Source organism: Aythya fuligula, chromosome 6, assembly GCF_009819795.1.
Source record: "Aythya fuligula isolate bAytFul2 chromosome 6, bAytFul2.pri, whole genome shotgun sequence".
In the NCBI taxonomy this organism is placed as follows: domain Eukaryota; kingdom Metazoa; phylum Chordata; class Aves; order Anseriformes; family Anatidae; genus Aythya; species Aythya fuligula.
Genome location: NC_045564.1, coordinates 5,786,537 through 5,809,457, shown reverse-complemented (window position 1 = coordinate 5,809,457; position 22,921 = coordinate 5,786,537). Strand labels below are relative to the sequence as shown.

Genomic DNA, 22,921 nt, shown 5'->3' with positions numbered 1-22,921 from the left:
ATTGTGGCAACTGGGAGGCATTCTGCAGCAGCACTTGTAGATTCTTGGGCATCTTGTGAGCAGTTCCACAAGATGTTCTGCCACCCAGCAAGGACAGAAATATAGAAGAATACTGTAGAATTGAGTTTGGTCCCAGATTCTCATTAGACCATAAACACTTGCCAAGTTTCATAAACATTGTGGAGGTTTTCAGTGATTATGCTCACCAGTGCCAGTAATCTAACTTTAAATCAAATTTTCAGACCCTGGATCTTAGCCTCTGCTCAGTTTGAGTAATAAAATGCATAAAAGGGGAATGATCGGCATGAAAAAGCTCTTCTCATTTCACAAGGCTTGAAGAATGATACAGGACCATTTATTTCTCTAGTGTTTTAGCTAGTGTTTAAATAATTCAACCAGCATTTTGACTATGCACTTATAGAAAGTGCTTGGTTTTGAACTAATATGTATTGTGAAGACATTTAAGACCATTTTTTTACAGTATTCTAAAGCAAGAGCTCGATCCACTCTCTCTAACAGTAAATAACTCTTTCTGTACATGGCTATCTCACCATATCTTAAAGTAAGTACTGTTTTCTTCTAAATGTGATGAGAAAAACTTCTGTGGGAAAACAACCTGGAAAGAAGAGTGAAATCAAACAACAACAGATACCTGTGCCCACAGGGATAGGTATGTGTATTTTCTTGAGAAAACAAATTAAAAAATCAAGTCCAGGCTTCCGTAGCAATTTCAAAATATGGCTAGTTGTCTGTTGAACCCCAAATTCTACTTTGCAAGACAATAAGGAAAAAATAAAAAGAAAAAAAAAAGAAAAAAAAAGAGAAAGAGACTGCCTTACAGTTAATAGACTAGCAGAATTTGTATGAAAGTTGTTTCCTTTTGGTAGAATATAATAAATTAAATGCATTTGCAAATGTTTCTGGGCACTGCAAACAGCTGACACAATGCTATGCACATCTATGTCAGTTGGCTCTGGTACTGTCCCAGGAAACGTTACTGCATGTGAACAGGGGGGAAATGGTCTTCAGCTTGTCCAAAATGCAAAACTGTGCCTGGTAATCGCTTGGGAAAATGTGAATTGGTTTAAGCTAGATCTGTGCCAGGCAGTATACTGACCCTTGTAATCAAGCACGAGCCAGCGCTCTGTAACTCTCTGAGGAACACTTAAATTTATATTCAAGATGCAGCTAAAATGCCCACAACTTTATCAAGTGCAGAATATATTCAATTATATATATTCAATTGTATATGTAATATATATAAATATATACACATATATAAAATAAATATTTATATAAATTATATACATATGTAAAATAGTATATATAAAAATATATAAAATAAATATATAAAATATAGGTGTTCAATTATATAATTTACTTTTTACCAGGAAAAATACCCCCCACTCAAACAAAACAAGCAAACAAACAAACAACAACAACAAAGAGCTGGAGTGAAAGCAGTATCACATGTCCAGCCAGTAATTTAAAAAAAAAAAAAAAAATATATATATATATATATATATATATAACGAATCTTGATTTATTTATTGGTAAGTTTATGGCTGCTTGAAGTCATATGGTACTGACTTCAGATGCCCACAGCTCATTTTCAGCGTTGATTTTGTAGGTGCATTATAGGAGAGGACAGACAGACAAGAGATACAATAATGTGTGATTTCACTGCTAAACAGGCAGTATCTTTATCAAATAGATCTGAGCTTACCAAGTGCCAGTTACTCTATTTTGCTGTCACACGATGATATTTTTTTTTTTTTCAAATTTCTGCTTAGTCTACTTCAAAATCAGAAAGTAATTGTGCATTTTTGAAATGCACAATTTTGAAGAAATCTTTCTTTTTATAGTGACAATGATGACCAGTGATTTTCTACCCATCTACAGCGGGTCATCACTGTGTAGAAATTTCTTTCAGATTGAAAAATGACAGCATAAGCCACAGCAAAATTGTTGATACATTGCTGTCAGGTCATATTGAAAGAATGTGAAATTTTGTTCAATTATGCAATGCATAATTTCACTTTATCTTGATGTTCTAGGTGGGTGCTGTGTCATGGGAGGGAGTACACACAGTTGCCATAGGAATGGTACATACAACAAAGCTTCTAAATAAAAAGTAGTATGTTTGAGTGACATGTTTTGATGTCACTTCTAAACTATTTTTATGTGCAATATTTAAAAGCTAGGTATTTGGAAATAAGCTTTATCCAGAAGAGGTAGAAAAAAACTTAACACGCACCTCAACAAAAGACAAGAAATATCTAGCCATGTGTAAATGCATAGCTTCTTGTCAGCTTGTGCATGATGCATAGCTGAAGAGATCTGAACAGGCTTTTCATGCCTATTGCATTTTTACTCATCATCTGGTTTGCTCTCTTGTGATTAATGTTTTCCCTTCCAGCAACTTTAATTCTTTTTTGGAGGTTTAAAAAACATTACCATAGTCGTAGCTGTAGTCAAATTTAATTTTGATCTGCAAGAAACTATAAGCAAACATTTTCATTTTTAACATTTGAATCAATGGCTTTTCAATTACAAACAGAGAATGTGCTAGCTGGAAGCATTCCTTACCAGAGGGTAGATCCTACCCCTATTAGTTATCCACATTGCCTGTTATTCAGATGTCCACGGCTTAAAATGTGAGCTCCAGAAATGATGTGGTATCTGCAAGCACATTTCAAGTACAGGGTCTTTAACTAATGAATGCTAATAGGAGCAGAGAGTTGAGTGACCGCTTTTTCTTGGGTGTGTTGCCATGAAGTAGCACTGAAAATATGAACAGAGTTGGTATTCTCGTTTCTCTCAGCATCTCTTAGTTGCACTTCATTTTTAAGATCCTTGCTGATGCTTGTCTGAATTTAGGCTTCATGTACTTCAGAGTCATGTCTCTACAGTAACCTGCTGTTCATGCCTTGCTTTTTTTTAACTTTTAGAAGTTTTGTTTTTGTTTTCTTTCCCCTCACATAAATATCCTCTTTCAATAATGTGCAATCCTTCCATGTGTGCATCCTGGTGTTGCAGCAAGAAACCATTAGGAAAACAACAGTTGATCATAGCAGTTTATGAGGCAAAATCCCATGTCATTAAAAAATATGTAGCCAGGAGCATAACTTCAACTGAATAACTTAAATTCAGCATCATGTTGTGAATTTCATAGTACAGAGACAAAAACTGTAATGGAATAAAGATAAAAATCTCACAGTTGAAATAATGCCCAGAAATCATATTCGTTGCATGCCAAAGACCTGTGCATGGTTCAAGTCCAACAAAGCTCTGTACCAAGTGAATTCAAGTAAGTATGCTTTACGTAAGAACAAAGAACATTTTATGAAACATTTCCTGTGTTTCCTTCAGGTTACACTAATAATTCTGCTCTCTATAAGTAGCAATTTCCTTCATAAATGGTCCCATGAACCTAGCACAGTTGCTTTTGGATTTTGGTGCAAGTCCCAGTGAATAAATCAAGTGATAGGCATCTGTAGTAAATGTCATACGGTTTGCATGTCCATCAAGACCATTAAGTAAATTACTGACACTTCCTTTTATGAAATCTGTTGACCTCTATGACAGGGGCTTATCTCCTACTTGACTGCTGTGGCCATAATGGAATATTAAGTGAAATATGTGTGTGTTTATATTTAGATACAAATTTTTGCATTCATTTCAATCAACATCATCATAAACACCTCTACAAATTACTAAAAAGTTCAGCTAAAGAAAGCATAACTGCCTCAAAAGAATATTTATTTTAAATACCTATAAAACAAATTCCATTTATATGCCTGACTTATTTCCTAGTATAATAGCATTCAGAGTAGAGTAGTATTTCATTTTCCAATTATGAAAAATAACAAGCTAAACAGGATGACTGATTTCATGCAGTTATGTTTATGTCCCACCTTCTACAATATTTGAATAGAGTAAATTGCTATTAAGACTTTTTCTTCTTTGTTGGTTGAAAAGTCAGGCACAATATAAAAGGTGAGTAGTAATGCACTGCAACTAATGCTGGTTTTAACCATGAAATTTGTCACTGATAAAATAATTCTGATGGATTCTGGAATGTGTTTTATATATATATGAATATAATGGAATATATATCTGCAACATATTATTATACATGGTAAGTATTTCATATATATTTCTTCAAGTTAAGTATCAGCTGATGAATATTAATGAATCAGTGAGTGTTCGTCAACACAAACATCCCCAAACATGTGAGAAAAGCCAGCTATCCCTGATATTGGCTTTGTCTTTGGTATGATGTGAAATCATTGTTGAATAATGCAAAGTACCATTCCTCAACAGCATGAGATAAAACTGAAAGCCTTAGTTAGACATGCATGGGGGAGTACGAAATCAATTTTTGAAATGTGTTATCAATATAAAATATAAAAATTTTTAATATTTTTATTTATTAAAATATGTATTTCATTTTAAAAATATTTAAAATTATATAATATTTTTTAGCAGTTGCCCAGAAATGATGGGAATAAAGTCTGAACATTTTTATAGAGGTTCAATGACAATTTCTATGGTGAAAAAGCACTTGAAGCTTTGCATGCATATTAATATGCATGCATAAAATACAATAATTTCAGACAGTAGTAGGAGAGGTTGCTCAGAGAGGGGGCAGAGCATTCATCTTTAGGGGCTTTCAGAAATCAGGTAGATGTAGCCATGGCTAACCTTCCAACTTGCATGAAAAACAGTTAGATCCTAGTGATTTCAGTAGGGGCACTCTGCTAAAAAATTAGCCCAAATAGGAGTTGGACTTACAGGGTGCAAGGCTTGTCAGAGGGGTAACTCCTTATCTCCATTAGGACCTGTTACAACAACCTCTCAGCAACTCAGATCCAGGTTTGGTGCCTGGCATTCAAATTCCAGGTTATTTTCCAAATTAAGAACAGTACAGATAGTACTAAAGATAGTACAGCTCTACTTGTACTATCCTTCACCTTTTATCACTAGTACAACAGTCATTTGTGAAATTGTGAAGCAAAAGAATGGCAGGTGGCTATATGTAAAGGCAATTTGCAAGACACAGAATGTGAGGTACAAGCAAAGAAACCAAAATACATGTCAAAAAAGGAGGGCTAACTTGTTCCTAAGTAGCATAATTGCAAGCACTGGAAGGATCCACGTCAGATTTTCATGTAGTGAGTATATCTGCAGATTTTCATATGAAATAAGTAATAATATTCTCAAGACATCCCCCTCTGGTGGTTTAAAGCCTCCTGTTTTACCCCTTCCGTCAGACTCTCTGATGTTCCCAGCAAGGTTCTTCCTAACTCACTGAGTTTGGCATTGATACAGTTTACAGAAGGTTTTTTGAAGCCTTGGTTGTAGTCACTCTGAGATCAAGAAGAATAAACCCATGAGTCCTTGGATATTTATAAAACACCTGTGTGCACTCAAGATTTCATCTAATTGATGAAATGGAAGGTATTGATCAGAAGCTTGTAATTTGTAGAAAATCAATGATCCTCTGTGCCAGTTGTCACCATAAAAAGCAGCAGTAGTTCAGCATCTGTATGGGACACCCATTAAAGATGGTAGTGATTCAGAGTCACAACTCTGGACAGAACCAGTGTGAATTTGGTGAAGATACCCTCATACAGGGACTAAGCTGCTTCTTGTAATGTGCTTTAAAAAGCACTTTGTTACACTTGCAGTCTTGTTATGGGGGAATTAAAAAAAAAAAAAAAAAAAAAAAAAAGCAAAAACTACAAAAACTCAAAATTTAGGGTTATGATGATTGAAATCTTATTCAGAGTATTATTATTATTAATCCACGTTTAATGATTATTGAAAAAGAAAAAATACAAAGAATAAGGAAAAGGACATCATTAGAGAAAATCTAAGCAATAACAATACAGCTAAAGTCATTATACATGTGCTTCGTGCCACCATCCCCTGCCCTTTGCCAGGAGAAATATGAAGTCAGTGTTGATCCTTCCTTCCTCTTCATGCACGGCCAAGCTGGGGTCCTTTTTAGATGTGTGCTAACATGTTTTATACCTAATTTTTTCTACACTGATCTGCAAGTCCATGTGGCCTTCAAATTTACTGTCTATGGAATGTTTGATGTTGGATACTTTAAAAAAAAAAAAAAATAATGATGCTGGATACTTTTTTTTTTTTTTTTTTTTTTTTTAAAGCCCTAGAAGAGGTTCTGTTCTGAAGGTCTCCCTCAGGAGATGTTCAGTCGGACCATGCCCAACGCCCTCAGCCTGTGTCCCTGTTGCAGGCCGCTGCCTGCCGCGGAGGTCTGTGTTTCACAACGCCGCGTCATTCCTCACACAACAACAACACACAGAAGATGAATATACAAGGTATATACATCTGGCTGTTAAAAAATAATTAAAAAAAAATGCTTTTACAGCAAAATAAAGACCCAGGAAGGCCAGGGTGGGTTCAGACCAAGCACAACTGACAGGCCTCTGTCCTGAGGCCTAGTGAACTCTGTAGCGGCACAGGGTGGCCTGTGACTGGAAATGGCAATAAGATATTTATTGGGATGGAATGCCACAATCTCACTGCATGCGTTTTAATTTCTCTTCAGTATTAGCGTTATTTTTCCTTTTAAAGCCTACAAATTAAATGAGTTTAGTGTAATAAATTCTTGCAGATTTCACCATGCTCGCTGAGGTAACAACAGGCGCCCTGCCACAGACGGTGGTTTCAGCCACTGAAAGCCTCAGGCTTGGCAGCTGATGTCTACTTTCCTTATTTATTTATTTTGTAAAGGAAAATTTTCATTCTTTCTCTAGTGATCAGGAATTTGATCTTGTCTTCCTTGGGTTTGTTGTTAGGGTAGAGCTCATTTCTATTTATGCTCTTATTATAATGCACTTTATATTCCTTTTTGACAACTGACTTTTTCTAATCCGTATAGATTTCATCAAGGGTTGATTTGTTTTTAATAAATCACAATTATGCTATTTATTCACCACAGCTAGTGAAACATTTTCACTTGTAGATGGCAAGGGAATTACTACTTTTATCTACAATTGTAGTGTTACATTGTATTCTATCAAATAGAAGGGGCCAAAATCATCAAAATGCTTCAATTATTCCAGGTAATTTAAGATACAGTTCAGTTACAGTGGCAGATCTGTTCTGGACTTCGGTTCAGCATTAAGAGCATCTTCTGGGCCCATGAGATTATTTTATCAATTTGCCAGCCATTATTTACAGACTGCCAGCAGCCGTAAGAACATAAAGTTTGTTTGTAGCCATAAAACATATTCCAAAGTATTTCTGTTCATAGGCAAAGTTTTCTCCCTTAGCCTGCTCTGTGGTTTTTAGTCAGATTTTCCTTTGAAAATATTTCTATGGAGAAATAAAAGTTATTTAATGCTAGGTGTGTTTCCCATTGATAAAAAGCTTAGGCAAAGAAATTGGAATTAACCAATACATCTTAGATGTAATGTATTCTCCTTTTTATTTTAGATTGCACATGCATGAGTTTTCTCGAAGAGGTAATTTTATTCAGGCTTGTCATTGTACTGTAAAGCTACAATTAGACTTTTGCCTGAACTTGCAAATATTACTTTGCAACGCAAACATCTGAGACAAAGATTGCTGAACTGGCAGTATGGAACTGAATTCTTTGTAGACCTTTGCAGCAAAGGGCCCTATGGTTCCTTATCAAGGAAATGTTCAAGTTGCTAGAAAATTCATTAACTCTATCTCCCTTCCATTTCCTACAGCAATTTCCTCTTTGTTCCTCACCTAGCAAAGTGACAGGATATCTGTATAAACATTAGAGAGCCTCTCCAATCTTTTATTTTCCAATAACCCTTCCCATAACATCACAGCTTTTGATCAACTCCACATTACTGCAAAATCGTAACTACTTTGTGAAGGGAGAGATCCCAGTCTGCAGCAGGAGAAGACACTGATGGTAATGCAAAATAATAAGAAATTAATTTACCTTGGCATGAACTGGCAATTTGAGGGAGGAAATAATACGGCAGATGGTAGTTTTATTCCCAAAACAAAACCTGAAATACAAGGACTTCCACAAGGTCTTTGCCGAGCGACAAAAGCAGCAAATTTGCATTCTCACTTCATCACTACTCACATCACTATCTGATAACCCCAGATATGGACAAAATATATTTAAACAGTGTATGTGTGTTGTACTAGAGACTTAAGTGGAGCAGGATGGGGAAACTATTATGTTGGTTGTTCTTGACTGATGTATCTTAATCTAGACCCTACAGATCAAATGTTGACCTACAAAGAAAAGTGTAGTGGCAAAATAAGACTGATCTGATAGTGTTTCTAATACTTATTAGAATAAATGGGGATCCAAAACAGAAAGAGAAAAAACAGAAAGCAATTACAACCACTAGATTTAACCGTAATTTGGGATAAACTATATAAGTTTAACTGGAAAAAACATTCCTTCATTTTTTTTTTCTTTCTTTCTGAATTCTCTTGTATAACTCAAGAAATAAGATTAATAAAAGGATGTGTCAGTTAATTTACATAGTCTTACTATGCTAAGTAATTATTTGTGGTGAGTAGTATTTAGATAATTCAAGGCAATTAGCAAGCTACTTTTTCATTTTTGACTCTTTTAGTAAATTTAGTATTATTTATCCCTGATAGGAGGAGAAAGAGACAAAAATAAATTCAGATTAGTATATTTTTGAACAAAAAGGAACACATTTTTTCAAGACCGCGTACACAGTAAATGATGCACCATTTATCAGTTGACCAGTGACTCTGGCTGTGGGACACTGGTGGGTCACAAAATAAAGTGAAAAAGTTAATTTGATTTTTTTCAATACTCAGTAATTGCTCACATTTGAATTAAGTGTATATAGTAGTTATGTATTTCTGAAATAATAATCAAATTAATTGTTTGAGATATGATTTGGAACAATGCAAGATGAATCTTTCAATAGTTACCATCCCAAAGCACTGAATCATCCTGACCTTAGAGTGTAAGCTAAGACTGAAAATTGTATTTAACATATTCCTTGCCATTGCCCCAATGACTACTCCAAGCTGTTGGTTCCCTGAGAGGAGCCAGCAGCAAGTAGCTGACATATGATAGGCATTTATCCTGCAGTTCCTTGTACCCTCTTACTGCTTTGAAGTGTTTGTGCTGTCATTTGCTTCATCCCCTCATCCAGTCCTCCAGTTGTAGTAGCAGTTAGCTAAAAGTCTATCTAGTCAGTTGTAAAAAACAACTACAGAAACTGTAACTAATACAAGAGACTCTCAAACCAATGGGAAGGATGTGCAAAAGTAGATGGAGAGAAGCTCAGAATCCTTCATCGTGTTATTTTGATATGCACTAAATATATTTTCTCTGGCCTGAGCAGACTTTGGAAAAATTTTCCAGATTCCATGTGTACTCACCAGGGTGAATACATCGAACACAGTATTGATGCACGATTGCACTGAAAACAAAACAACAAAAAGATAAGACAGATATGGAAATTTGTTGTATCAGAGAGAGAAATCTGTAAAAAACAAGATATGGCCTGTAGGCTAATAGAAATTATTATAATTAGGAGCATAGGAAATGTTCAAAATGTTCATAAAAATAGGACAAAGAATCTCCTTAGAATATATTTCTAACAACAGTATTGATTAAGAATAGAAATCAATCTCTCTCTCTCTCTCTTTTATTTTTTCCCCTTTCTTTCCTCAAATGAGCAACAATGAGATCTTGTAGCATTCTCTGGAAGCCAACCTTTTGATTTGTTTGGGGTTTTCTTTTTACTCTTGATGCGAGTTTGACAGGTGAAAAGCTTCTGTTTACCTACATGTAGGTGGTTGGGTGTAGTCTGAAACAAAACGGGGATTAAAACAAAAGAGGGGAAAGAATTTTATCATTTTGATATAGAAAAGTGGTTGGATTGGGAGGATTTTGATATAGAGAGGCTGGTGGGTTTGAGGGATTCTGGGATCACTTCCATATCGAGCTGTTGGGGGAGAAAAATCAAGTTTGGTTGTGGTCAGAGTTTTATTTATTGTTTTATTTTTCTTTTAAGTCATGAAAGGTACAACAAAATATCCAGGGAAGTTAGAAAAAAGAATGTTCTTCTCTGTAGAATAAATATACTTCTCAGAGCTACACCGTGGACCAATACTAAAAGTTCCCAATTGCTGAAATCAAGCCAGATGCCAAAATTACTACAGAAAGAGGGAGGGAATATCGGACTTGCCAAGCTTTAAAGATACAACGGCCAACACAGAAAAATAAAGCCTCTCCATCAATAGTAGCCAGAATATAACTCTAAATCCCATATGTTAAACATTTTGCTACTGCATTGCTAAGATTTTTGTCACTTTTTTTTTTTTCTTTTCCCCAGAAATACCTATTATCTGGCATACAGAATAGCATTATTTGCCATATGTGTTCATGTGATATTGTGTCTTATACGCTGTGCTTAGAGTGTTTCACCCTCCTGTCCTTGTGCAATTTTCATGTCAATGTTAATTACTATGCTTGTAAATGCTTACTGCAGCAGAACTATTTTTCAGTGGATTCAGGTTTAGATGTACCTAAGTTCATAAAACTTTTTCTGACTGATGCATGCCATGATTTTGATTTAAATTTTTTTAAAGAGGTAGATTTAGTTTTTGTGTGTCTACGCGTAAGTATTTATGTAATTACATATGTAACCAGTAAATATAGCTATGTTTTATTGCTTTTTTTTTTTTTTAAATATAACTATAGATGGCAAAGTGAGTACTAATGCAAAGAGAACATCACGTTCTTAAAACCAACTGCAAAATAAGAGGGAACAACCCTATATAAGAACAGCCCTATATAAGAAAGTGGTGAAGAACCACTGACCAACACCTTCTGTAATAGAGTCCCCATGTGATAAATGCTTGCACCTAACCTGAGCGCCTAAAGAATAGCTCTTCACTGATGCATTTCTTTGAAAAATCCCTAAGTCTAATTGCAATATATACTGTGAGTTTCCTTTGTTAGGAATTTCCTAGTTTTTCTGGGGAGCAGACAATGGTGTTTTTGAAATCTTCAGTATGTCTCTTAGCAACTTGCCAAAATGAAGCTCTGCTATGATTACTTATAATTCAAACATCATCTGCCAATGGTTTTGGCCAAATTCCTCCATAAAGAATAGGAGCAACCAGACCGTGCAGCATGCAGTTTCCCACTGTCCTGTCCTCTATTTGTCTCCTATTTTCTGCTGCATTTTGCACCTGAGAGTGGCCTTTTAAGAATAACCTCCAGTCCCATACCACTGCAATATGAATTTCTTTCATCCTTTGGGTTCCTGAACCCAGTGTAACACAGGAGTTGGACCTGGGGGCACAGCCAACAGCAGCATCAGAAGTAAGAGCCAGTGTTTCTTACTAACCTGATTCTTCCTTCCCCCTGTCATAGTGACCTGTAGAGCACCCTTGAAAGCTTCCAAATGAGGACTTTCCTGAATAACACATGCCTGTGGGTTATTTACCTAACAATTTTTTATTACCGCTGTAAATGCAAGCCAGTCATTTGAATTTGTGCCTTTCAAAATGAACAAAACAGAATTATTAGGGTTCTGAATGTGAAGTGTGGCAATTTGTTATTTCCTTAAAAAAAAAAAAAAAAAAAAAAAAAAAAAAGAGAATCTAGCCATCAGTTTTCTAACGGGCTGCAGTGGGAAGTATTTCAAGGTATCAGGGGAATTAATATGCCTCTGGATAAATATTTATGGCCATGTTCTTATATAAGTTATAGAGCTGAAAAGACACCACCCATATTATAAGTGTTCCTGAAAAACAAGAAAGATGCACTGTGCTTGGAGTCTTATAAATGAGCACTTATTTGTCTTCAGCAGTTGTCCCTGTTTTGTGTTCCATTGCAAGTAAGGAACTTAATTTGAAGATAATTCAATACAGCACTGTATCTTGGAGCTCTAGCGACAGGCGTGAAATTGTTTTATCTTTTTTGTTCTTGGTGCACAGTGCTGATTGGGTGAGTGTGTGGACCATCTGCTACTGAGGTAACTCTTGGGATACTTGTCAAATTGATTGCACTCAGAAACAACTGAGACAGAGGAAAAATAGAGTTTCTAATTACATTTTACCCAGGATCTTGTTTAACTCTAGGAAGTGGTAATTCAAAAATAAATGGCTTTGGTGGGCATCTTAGAATCTTTAATTAACAAATTACTCTATTAACACGCACATTGTTTTCCAGGTGAGTGAGATCATTTGCCCCTGGGGCTTTTTTTCCATATGCCTTCTATTCCTCCAGCTAAATATGTAGCAAATTGAAGTATTCATTTTGATTATATAAAGCACATGGGTATACAATTATATGAAAAGAAAGATGACATTTGTTTCCTGTTTTCCCTAGGGCCTTTACAGTGTTGCCCTTCCCTGAAAAAAAGGCCTCAGTTTATTAGAGTATATATATTTTTTGTTGTTGTTGAAATTTTCTTTTTTTTTTTTTCTGTATAAATTTTATTTTGAAACAAGAGCCTTTACTGGAGACAATGGGATACTGATTATTTACAAATTGGTGCTAAATACCAAAATTTTCTCCCCAGATTTTTGCATACTTGCATGTGTTTGTTATGTGAACAGTTTGGAGATTTTAGGAATGAATTTATTTAACATTGTCAAGTGTAAACAATATACGTTCTATACTTAATAAGCATATATCAAATATTTATGTAAATATAGTTGGCATAAAGTTTAGTTTTATTAGATGTGCGTTAATTATTTGTGCCTTATTGAATAACTAATTTGCATTTGATTTCTTTCTTTATATATTATTTTACCAGGATGCTTTCTGTACAAACTGTGAACCCATTCCGTAGTGTATATTTTAGTGGATGAGCTTCTGTTTTATTGCAGTCTTGATATTTATTGGAGCAGTAAATGAAATAATAGGAAAGAAAGTTAAGTAAAATGACAACATTTTCTGTGAACTATATAAAATTATCAGTGATTTTTTGAAGCATATTTAAATGGTGAAACATGCAGAGGGATTTATTTATAAAAAAAAAAAGTTCAGAAGATGAATCAGAAATCAGGTTAGGAGTACATAAAATAGTTTTGAGGTAGTTTCTGTCTTGGTTGCTTTTGCTCTGTCTTTTATGAGGTTTTCAATCTAAGCCCTATTGTGTTGATGCTCATCTTCATATCATCAGTCTGGGGGAATTATTTCTCTTTTTACGAGACAAGAGCTTATGATTTTATCTACCCCTGACCTCTCTCCCACCACTAGTTTCAGATATCCATTCTGGTATTTCCTGCTAGTCATCTTGCAGAAATTCAACCCAGGGAGGTTCACTGCTGGTTCCCCACATCCATTGATGAGGAAGTTGTGTTTTATCTGGATTCGTTATAACAGATGGTTCCTACTATAGCTTATTTATTGTTGGTAAATAAAAATGACTGCATAAGTCACTGTTTAGGTGAAAACATTGAAACTTTTGTGTTATTTCAGATGTAGGATTTTTAAGTCTCTGGCCTATTAATACACAGTGGAAAGCATACAATTTATCTTTCCAATCTCAGGTAGGAATGTGTCATCACTGGAGAAGACTAAGGTAGAAGACACTGCCACTAAGCAAACATCATGAAGCCAAACATGAGATTCTGCAAAGTCATGACTGGAATTATTTTTCAGAATCTAAACTTTCCATGATGTTCCAAGTAAAAGCATGTACAGTGTTTTTCCACTACTCTAAGAGGAGAATGTGCATTTGTATGCATATGCATGTTCAGGATCTTCTGTGTTTATGTATTTCTGTATAAAATCTGCTTCCAACATCAACAGCCAGAGCATGTGTTACGCATCTTACAGCGAGGTACTTTGTATGACAACACCTGCCTCCCTGTTATTTTGCTCTCCGATGGTCATGATGAGTTCTATCTTCCGTATTATTAAATGATAACATGAGCATATGCTGGCATGTCACTGTAGCAAACAATGACTTGTAGCTCCCTTGAAAATTCGCATGCTTTTTATTGCTGCTTGAGAAAATAGCACACATCACCACTGCAGTTCTGGTCATTTTACTGATTGCTAAAGGATTTCCCCTCTATTACCTCTGCATTTTCTGTGTTGCCAGGTGTGAAATGAACAGAATCATAAAGTCAGGCTGGTTTGGAGAATAAAAACAGCAGAACAGCCTGTGCTGATGAAATAAGCAGCATACTGAAAGTGGAAAAATGTTAGGAGCTATTGGCAATTCAACATGTGTGATATGTAGTGTAAAAGATATATTTACAAATTACTGTAATTAAAAACAGTTACAATTTATGTTCAGTGACATGTATGCTTGTAATATGCATGACTCAGGAAAATATTACATCTTGTCCTTAAATTTAAGTTTGTGTCTTCCTTAAAAGCAGCAGGACAGAGATGCAGGCTTAAAAACAAACAGTATTGGTATAAATATCAATAATTCCCTAAATGTGGCTGAGCTGTCAGGAACTGCTATATTTGCTAGTTGCAATAGGTGTTTCAGCAGCTAAAAGATCAAATCCTTGATTCAATTCCTAGTAACACCAGTAAGATCTCTTTGAGTGTTGCCATTGAGTTGACTCAGATGAGATGTGGTCCTTGGAATGGGTTTTCAAACTTAATTCCAGATTGAATAAATTTTGAGTGCTCTTAATGAGAATAGAGTACAGAGAATATGGTCAGGTACTCAGGGAGAGGAACAGGAGGAGCCAATTGTGCCTTAACAAGACCCTGAGCAGCTTCACCTGAACCTGGGTGGAGCAGCCTCACCACCCTGCCTTGGTGGGGTCTACATGTATATAAACTCTGCCTGGGGAAGCCCCTGCTCTTTCCTGGGAGCAACGTGATGGGTTCCTGTGCCTTGAGGTTTGAGCTCTGTAAACGGCCTAGGTGAGAAAAGTGGTGAGTAATGTGCTCTGCAGCCTCTCTGTGTTCTTGCCACCTAACCTGTGAATAAGGTAGCCCTTCTTTCAGACAAGATGCAAACATTTAAAATACATTATGGGCATCTAGAGTAAAATAGAAGGTTGTAAGGCTTGTTGTTTTTTAAATACAAAATGTTAACAAAATAGTATGTTTTCTCTGTGCTGGAAAAAAAAAAAAACAAGCTGTGGAAAACTGCTTGCGAAAGACTTATCTGAAGTCTAAGTTAGATTGAAAAGTTTAAGGAGGAAAAAATGCAAGGCAGAAGAGTCAGAGCTCTCTGAAAGATCTAGGTATGTAACCACCGCTAGGATACCGCGGGCAGCATCTCGGCCTGTGTTTGTTCAAGGCCGGAGCAGACAGGTATAGGGCTAGGTAAGCACTTGCCATGACCCAGAACAGTCGTTCTCCTGTTTTGGGTTATGGAATAGAATCAAACAGACAAGAAGGGAGAGGGAGGAAGAACTGGGAAAAACTAGTGATTACTGCAATCAATGTATCTGAAAAAGATTAGCTTGTCTAGAGTGAATTAATTCTGTTTTTGTGTATTGTTCCCTACACAAATGTGAGTAGAATTTTCTGGACTCTCTTAAGTGCCAAGCTAGAGGCAGTATCTTTTTCTATTTGAGCCTTTCTGCCCTCTCAGGAGGGTAAAAATAAGTTGATCAGTTGCACCTGGGACATCTTTCTGAGCCTTGTCTAGACAGGGCTGTTAGCTCTTTATGGGAATGCTTGTTTCTCATTGTGCGCATACAGCTCCTAATGTAACAGAAACCTGCACTTGATACACAAACAATACAATGAGCTAACATTTAATTATAATCTATTATGATTTATAGCCTCTGAGAAAAAGAATGAATGCCAGAAGCTAATCAGCAAGTCAGACAAGGAAGAAGTCTCAGGGAAAATATATATCAATAAACACTCATTGTGTTTTGAAGAGAGTCCCTAAACACTTGTCCTCTCCTGCCTTATGAGGAAAGGAAAGTGATGATTTTCTGCTCATGAGGTCTGGAATAGCCAATTATTTTAACATGTCCCATTAAAAGGATGAGCGGAGCATTAATAGCTACGCAGACTAATGAAAGACAGGCTAAGGAATTTCCATTGAGGTTTTGCTTTGTTTTGTTTTAATGCACTTTTGCATTTGAATTGTTTTTACCTTATACATGTAAGAACATCCTTAATTCTTCAGCTGTAAGCGTAACAGAGAACACACAAAGGTAACAGGCTTGCAGGTGCTTTGTAGTCCTTCAGGCAGATGCAGAACTGCTGTGGACCTTTTCTCTTTCACTGTTGTTTTTTTTGTTCCTAATGTCATCATCAATTGAGAATTGTCCCTAACAGGCTCTTTTGAGGCTGTGGTCTAGCTTAACAGCAAGTTTGATAGCCTGTGTTGTTCTATTAGCTTTGTGTTTCACAGAATTTCTAGGTTGGAAGAGACCTCTAGGTCATCGAGTCCAACCTCTGACCTAACAGAGTTTGAGTATAGACAGTCTCTTGCTGAGCATAAATCCTGTCTTTGCTTCCATCTCGTCAGGTATTCTGCTCCTGGCAGTGAACACCAGCAGGTGCAATCAAATATAAAGCAGTGTTTGGCACTTGTGTGCCAGTGGCCTCACAGAGGAGGGACTTGGTATAGAAGAGCTTTAGCTCACAAACTGCATATCCAAACTCATTTTGTTTGGCACCAGGTGAAGCTGGCATGGTCATGGGCACTGTGTGACTGCAACAGATGAGGCTGAATGGAGGAGTGTGGGGGGGATCCCTTGTCCAGCCACCAAGGGCGTGTGTCCGAGGGCAGGGTTTTCAGCCAGTGCTGGAGTGGCTACATCCTGAGGTCCCAGGGCTAATTTGAAAGGCTCCCTGATAGATTTTGGGGTGTTGGTCATACTTTCAGCGGGCATGGTTTTAAGTGGTTATGTTGTTACCAACAAAATGATTTCAGCCTGGATAGTATGGTTGTGTAGGAGGGTCTGGTCTTAGAAATGCAAAATGCAGATTAACAGAAGCATAATCTTCATATTTGCAAGATACCATAGCTAAGACGATTCTTAAAATTGTTTTGAGGCCTACTCTCTACAATAAGTAAACATTACCTAAAAATCATGAAGAGATGTGTTTTTTTTTTTTTGTTTGTTTGTTTTTTTTCAAAATGTTTTTCCACTGTTGTAAACAGGTGGAAGCCACTCAATAGCAGAACAACAAAAGACCTGTCTCAAACAGGTGTTAAAACCCACTAGCTAAATGCAAAAGGGTGTGTTGCTCTAGCCATTGCAAAATGCTTGCAGATATGCATACGCCCAAACTTAATGTGTGGCCCTGTTGGAAAAATCAAAGTTCAAAATCAGAAAACTGGCAATCGACAGTTAGCTATTTTTATACAGAACAAAATGATTATGCAGTTTTTTAAAGGAAAACACAAAAGCAAAGTGTTTTGTGAAGCCAGTTACCAAGTCTGTGCCCCAGCAGGACTCCAGAATGTTGTCCCCTTTTCATCACTAGATAAAAGCCTTGAGCTCCTGTGATGAGTCATATGTTGCCTATTTAAAAGTGGTGACTCCTCTTTAAAAATCCATTGTTCCACAATTCCAGCATCTGCCCTGGTGTGGGTATGGAAGCTATGAGACAAATATTCTACTGTAAGACCAGAATAAAAAATAGCACTGAGTTTCTTGGGTGCATACTGCTTCACAAAAAAAGTTGAGACAGGGATGATGGAAAAAAATCCAACCAAAAGCATGTTACAATGAACAAGGTACAGGCTAACTCATGGTATTCCTTGGTCTGTCTGCAGTTGTGGCACAGGGTGGTGTATTTTCTCACCTGAACAGCAATTTAATGGCATTGCTAGCACCGTGGCAACACTATTTGCTCTTCTAGTGTTCTGCAACTTCAGAAAATGTAGTTTTTCATCCCCTCATTCAAGTACTCTAAGAAGTAGGTTTTTTTTTGTTTGTTTTACTCATGCAATGTTTTCCTGAAAGCTGGAAATAGGCATACACAAGGCCTGATAGATAACATTTCTTGATCTGTTCAGATTTTCTTTAATCAGCTTACAAATGTAAATGTGTTGTTTGGGATAATGACAAGAGCTTAAATGTGATTTTTTCCTCTCTTTTATATATATGTGTGTGTATATATAAAGGGAAAGCTGAGACTGTCTAGGATAAAAAATAGTGACAGCTGTTTTTTTTTAAAAAAAAAAAAAAAAAAAAAAACGAACAAAGTACTACTTAATAATATTTCAATTTATTTGTATTGCAAAGCTTTTTTTTTTTTTTGTAACTGGAGCGCATCAATGCATTGTAAAAGTCTTGCAGTTTGAATGGATAATTAATGCCCATTCAGAGAAATACCTTGATAATATGCTCAACTTTCAGAGTGAGAAGTAGCATGTTATTTTAGGAAGTATTTTTTTTTTTTTTGTCCTTTATACTGGTGCTACATATTAAGATTTTTTTTTTCCTCTGCTATTCCATTACCCGATTGAAATGCCACCAGTATTAATAGGATAGCAGAGTAAATGTCACAAGATGAAGGGACCACAGGAATGTGTATTTGCCACATGTAGAAGCAGTACTTTATTACAGCGCAGTGTGGAATTTATGAGCATTGCTATAATATTCTAGATATGCCTTTTTGATGATATCTGACATATAGCACTGCTAAAAGTCAGGCTACTGCAAAATCCGCCAGCTTTTGCTCTCTGAACCTTTCCTAGATGCTGTGGAGCTATCCAGTGCCAGTAATGTACTATCAACTAGAGCAAGTAAAACTAGCCCCTGAATATTATTTATTGGCTTGTGAATGCAGATTACATACACACTTTATTACCTGCTAATTTACCACCTGCTGGCTGAAGGATGGGGGGAACTCTACTATTTGTTTTGTAGGAATTCATTATGCCATTAACCTTTCACTCCTATGGGCCAGGAGGAAGTATTTCTTCAGTTAAATCACTACTAATATTGCTCTACAAATGAAAACAATGATTTATCACACCTCACAATGTCTAATAAACATAAATTATATTTTAATGCTCTGTACATTGCAGTTGATTGTATGTATGACTACTTATTCTTTTCAAAGACTGCTTTAGACCCTTCTAAAATATGTTAAGTAAGAGTCACTCCCATTTTGATATTTGAGGTAACATTTTCATATTTTGCATTGGAAAACCAGGGGCGTTGTTGAGAATCTTTTGTTTTACATATTCTAATCATGTTTTGAAGGAGTGAGAATAAAAAAATGAGAAGAAAAAATGCTGTCATCTTACTCTCACAGCTGAAATGGCAGTTAAATATTGTAAGAAGTCCTTAAAGGAATGCTGGTGTAACCTCAAAAGCAGTCTGCAGTTGTTTTTATTTTTTTTTTGGAAGCCAACCTGTTTTGTACAGGTATTCTAGAGGCCAGGCTGAACTGCTGGTGGCTTTGATGTAAGACAGGCTGGGTCTATGCCACCTGCTGTGCCTGCTCTGTAGAATGAGGTGATACCCTTCATGGGTTATCACTGATGCAAACAGTTGATGTTCCAGCCAAGCCTGGTATTTTAGTAACTGCTGCGTTTTTGAACAGAGATAGCCATGCTTGATTTAGGTTTATTAAGGCACTTCATCACTGGGTTTCCTAGCTTGTGTAACTCATCACTGCTGTTTGACATACATGTTAAAAAAGGAAATGCTTTTTTGGGGGGGAAATAAAGGCCTTGTTTGGCGTCTGTCACAAACAGAGGAGCTGTATGAATTTACACCAAGTCTGATCTCATAACACTATAAATTGCTTGAGTCTACTTTTTCTTCTCATCTTTGTGTCATCTTAGCTTCGCTCTCTATTTTTAAAGCCTTGTTTTCTCCTAATTTGGAGCAGGTTGACTCTGAAAAGCTATTTTTTTCTTTTCCTGTAAGAACAAAATGTCCTGCAAACTTTCCAGTGTTTCAATAAACATTTTGTGGAAGGGTACATCTGCAATGAACACAGTGTTGGTGTTCTATCCATTCCACTTTTTCTGGACCTTCCTGAAAATCTCTCATATTCATTTCAAGCGTTGCCAATTAAAAAAAAAAAAAAATCTTTGTGGTATGTGTGATGTTCACCTTGATACCAGTGACATTCAGAAAGTCTGCTGATTTTTAAGCTACTGATTAGGAACTGTCTGAAATAGTTTCACACATGGTTTGTAAATCCTCAATCAGAGCTTTTACTTCACTGCTGCTGTGAAACATTTCTCCTTAGCTTTGCAGTTGTTTAAACAATGCCTTTGCAGGAACTCTTGGTCTTGAAAATTAAATAATCTTTCCTCTCGTAAACATTTATTTCCTACAAATAAGGGAGCATCTAGTCAATGCACATTTTTTAACAGCACATTTTTGCGCTAAATAGAGGTCAACCTAGGATGTGACCAAGATAAAGTAAATAATAATTGTGTAGTCTTTCTATCACCTTCTTTTTACTTTTTTTTTTTTATTCTTTGTCCAGGTGTTAGTCCCATGCCATTAAGTAGCTTTTAAGCAAAGCCATTCAATGTGTCTTTATTCTGCCCCTCAGTTTAGAACTAGTTCAGAGTCTGAAATAAACACAAACTGTTTTCCCTTTGATGGCATTTCCAACCATCTCAAAGAAACATATTGATTTGCTGCTCCTGTGATCGGCTGGCTTAAAGCTAAGGCATGAACATCTTCCTTTTAATAGCAGGTTAAAAGAAGAAGAATGAAATGTAAATAACTAGATTTCACATAGATAACTTAAAAAGTGGAGTGAATAAAAAACCACAGTCTTACATGGTGAAGGAATCACACCAGAAATTTTATGCACAAAAAAAAAAAAAAAAAAATACAGTTCCAGTTTTCTTGTACTTAAAGCACTAAGAGCAAAGTTGTAAATGGTCGGAATGTTAATGTTTATTTACTCAATTTTAATTGACCACAGAAAGTTGAAGTTCCCAGGACAGCCATGGTCCTGTTTAATAAATGCAGTATGTCTGGGAGGAATACTGAAAATGAAGATGTTTCGTCTAGGCCCTACACAGAAATTCTATGCCTTATTTTCAACATCTACAATTAGTACGGTTGTTTTATATCCTTATGGCTTTTTATCTGGTGGAGGAGAGGAGACAAAACAAAACGGGGGAATTCTTTGATTCTGGGTCTGAGTTAGCCACTACCATGTTCTTACTGATGTTAAGCTCCATTTTTTTTATTTTTTTATTTTTTTACCTGCAGTTAGTTTTATTAATAAGAGGGAGGAGAAAACAACAAGCAATTCATGCAGACGTCTTCACAAGCGGCAGCAATCACAATGACCTATAAAAGCCATTGACCAGAAGGTAGGCATCATTTGCTAGAAGGCTATTCTGTTTCCCTGAGTTGCTGCCTGCTAAATTATTTTTGTTTTTCTTAGAGTATTTTGCAAAGTTAACTCAGTTCCCCCTTGAAACTGTTGACAATGGCACATGAAGGCAAGGTACAGGCCAATTAATCTTCTAGAGATAGACATAGGTAGAAGTCATTAACCAGCTCTCTATATATGAGACACTTTAATCTGTATGGCTTGTCCTAAATCTTGGCCAGCAGTGAAGGTGTTGGTTTGTAGGTTGGGTCAGATGTTGGCTTAAAAATGTTGAAGTAATTACCCGTTCACTTTTTGCTAATAGGACTAAATGCTATGTTCAAAAATTACTTCCAAAGAGCCCACAGGATGTGTCCGTTGTGCAGCTGGATAACTATGATCAGAGGCTTCCTTGAAGCGTGCTCCCAGATCATTTGATGGTGAATGTTAATGTCAGTGTAATCACAGACTTGAGAGGAAGCAAATGACTTAGCCTGTTTAGCGTGAGTCTAATCAACTTCTGTTCATCTTCAACCTTAATATTGTTAATGTGGCACTCAACCATCATGATCCAGATATTAATACAATTACTGTTTTCACATCTCTATTGGAAAAATAATGATGGTGAGTGACACAACTGCAGTAGTTCCCATCAGATCCCAACAAATACATACGACTGAGTCAGGGTCACAGTTCAGTCATTGAAAGATTTCATTCTTTTGGTTGCCTGGTTTTCAAAGATTATTTTTTTTTGTGCTCATCCTGTTTGTTCTTGCTCTTTGTGGCTCTCTTGTCTAGTGCTTCGTAATAATGTCCACATCTATTGGCATGTTTCAGCCGTACCTGAAAACTCCAGTTGAGCTGCTGTCCTATAGCTATGAAGTGCCTCTGGTTTTCATTAGAATTGTTCATTTTGTGTGCGCATTGATAGGCTTTTTGTGGATGATGCAAACATAACTTACTCTGCCTGGCAGCAGTTTGATGATTCTTGAGTACCCCTGTGGCTCTGGACGAGCCATGCTGTGAACCATCCTGCAAGTGATGGACCAAATAAGGGTGCCCAGAGAAAGCTGAGGTCCTGCTGATGTTCCTGTTAGGAACAAGATGCTTGGTTGTTCATCACATTAAGGTGCAGGTGGAATTGGGTAAGGCAGGAGGCACGAGGCAAGGAAGCTCATTGGGTTAACTGTTTGCAGACAGAAGAAGCTGAATGTCACAGATACATAGAAAATCAGGGTTCATTAGCTTTGTTCCTTGCAGAAAAACATGTTATTAATTGCCTTTAGTCTCCTGGGGAACCACTAGCCTTGTTTGAAACATCTTTGTTTCTTACTGTCTGATTGCTGAGGCACACTCTGAACAGAAGAATATCTTTGATGCTGGTAGATCAAAATCTGAGATGGGGATACCTGAATCAGCAGAGCCAGCTTTTGAGGAAAAAAGAGATTCTTTTCTGAAATAAGGGAACAAGTGTTGCTGGAGACTAGAAATATGAAGTCTGTGCTTTTTAATAGTCAGCACTCTCTGAGGCACAGCTGGTAGCCTGGAAGACAAAGGAGAAATTGAGGATTTCTATTGAAGGAGGAGAAGAAAGTTGAATGGATGGATGTATGTATGAGTAAGAGGGCAGTCTGACATGATGTCTGGTTAATGCCAATTCCCATGCTTACAGGTGTGAAATAAATG

General features: G+C 36.5%; 1 protein-coding gene across 3 annotated transcripts in view; it reads left to right on the top strand.

Annotated features, from left to right (window-relative positions):
- ZNF804A (zinc finger protein 804A) overlaps positions 1 to 22,921 on the top strand; it is a 280,325-nt gene that overhangs the window by 155,678 nt on the left and 101,726 nt on the right. Inside the window, exon 7 of one of the 3 annotated variants that reach the window (XM_032190632.1) lies at positions 13,534 to 13,671. The exons of 1 other annotated variant lie outside the window; for it this stretch is intronic. The gene's annotated coding sequence lies outside the window, so the exon portion shown is untranslated. Of the gene's footprint in view, positions 1 to 6,179; positions 6,339 to 13,533; positions 13,672 to 22,921 lie in introns of those variants that run through there. One more of the 3 variants, XM_032190631.1, reaches the window with a different exon arrangement.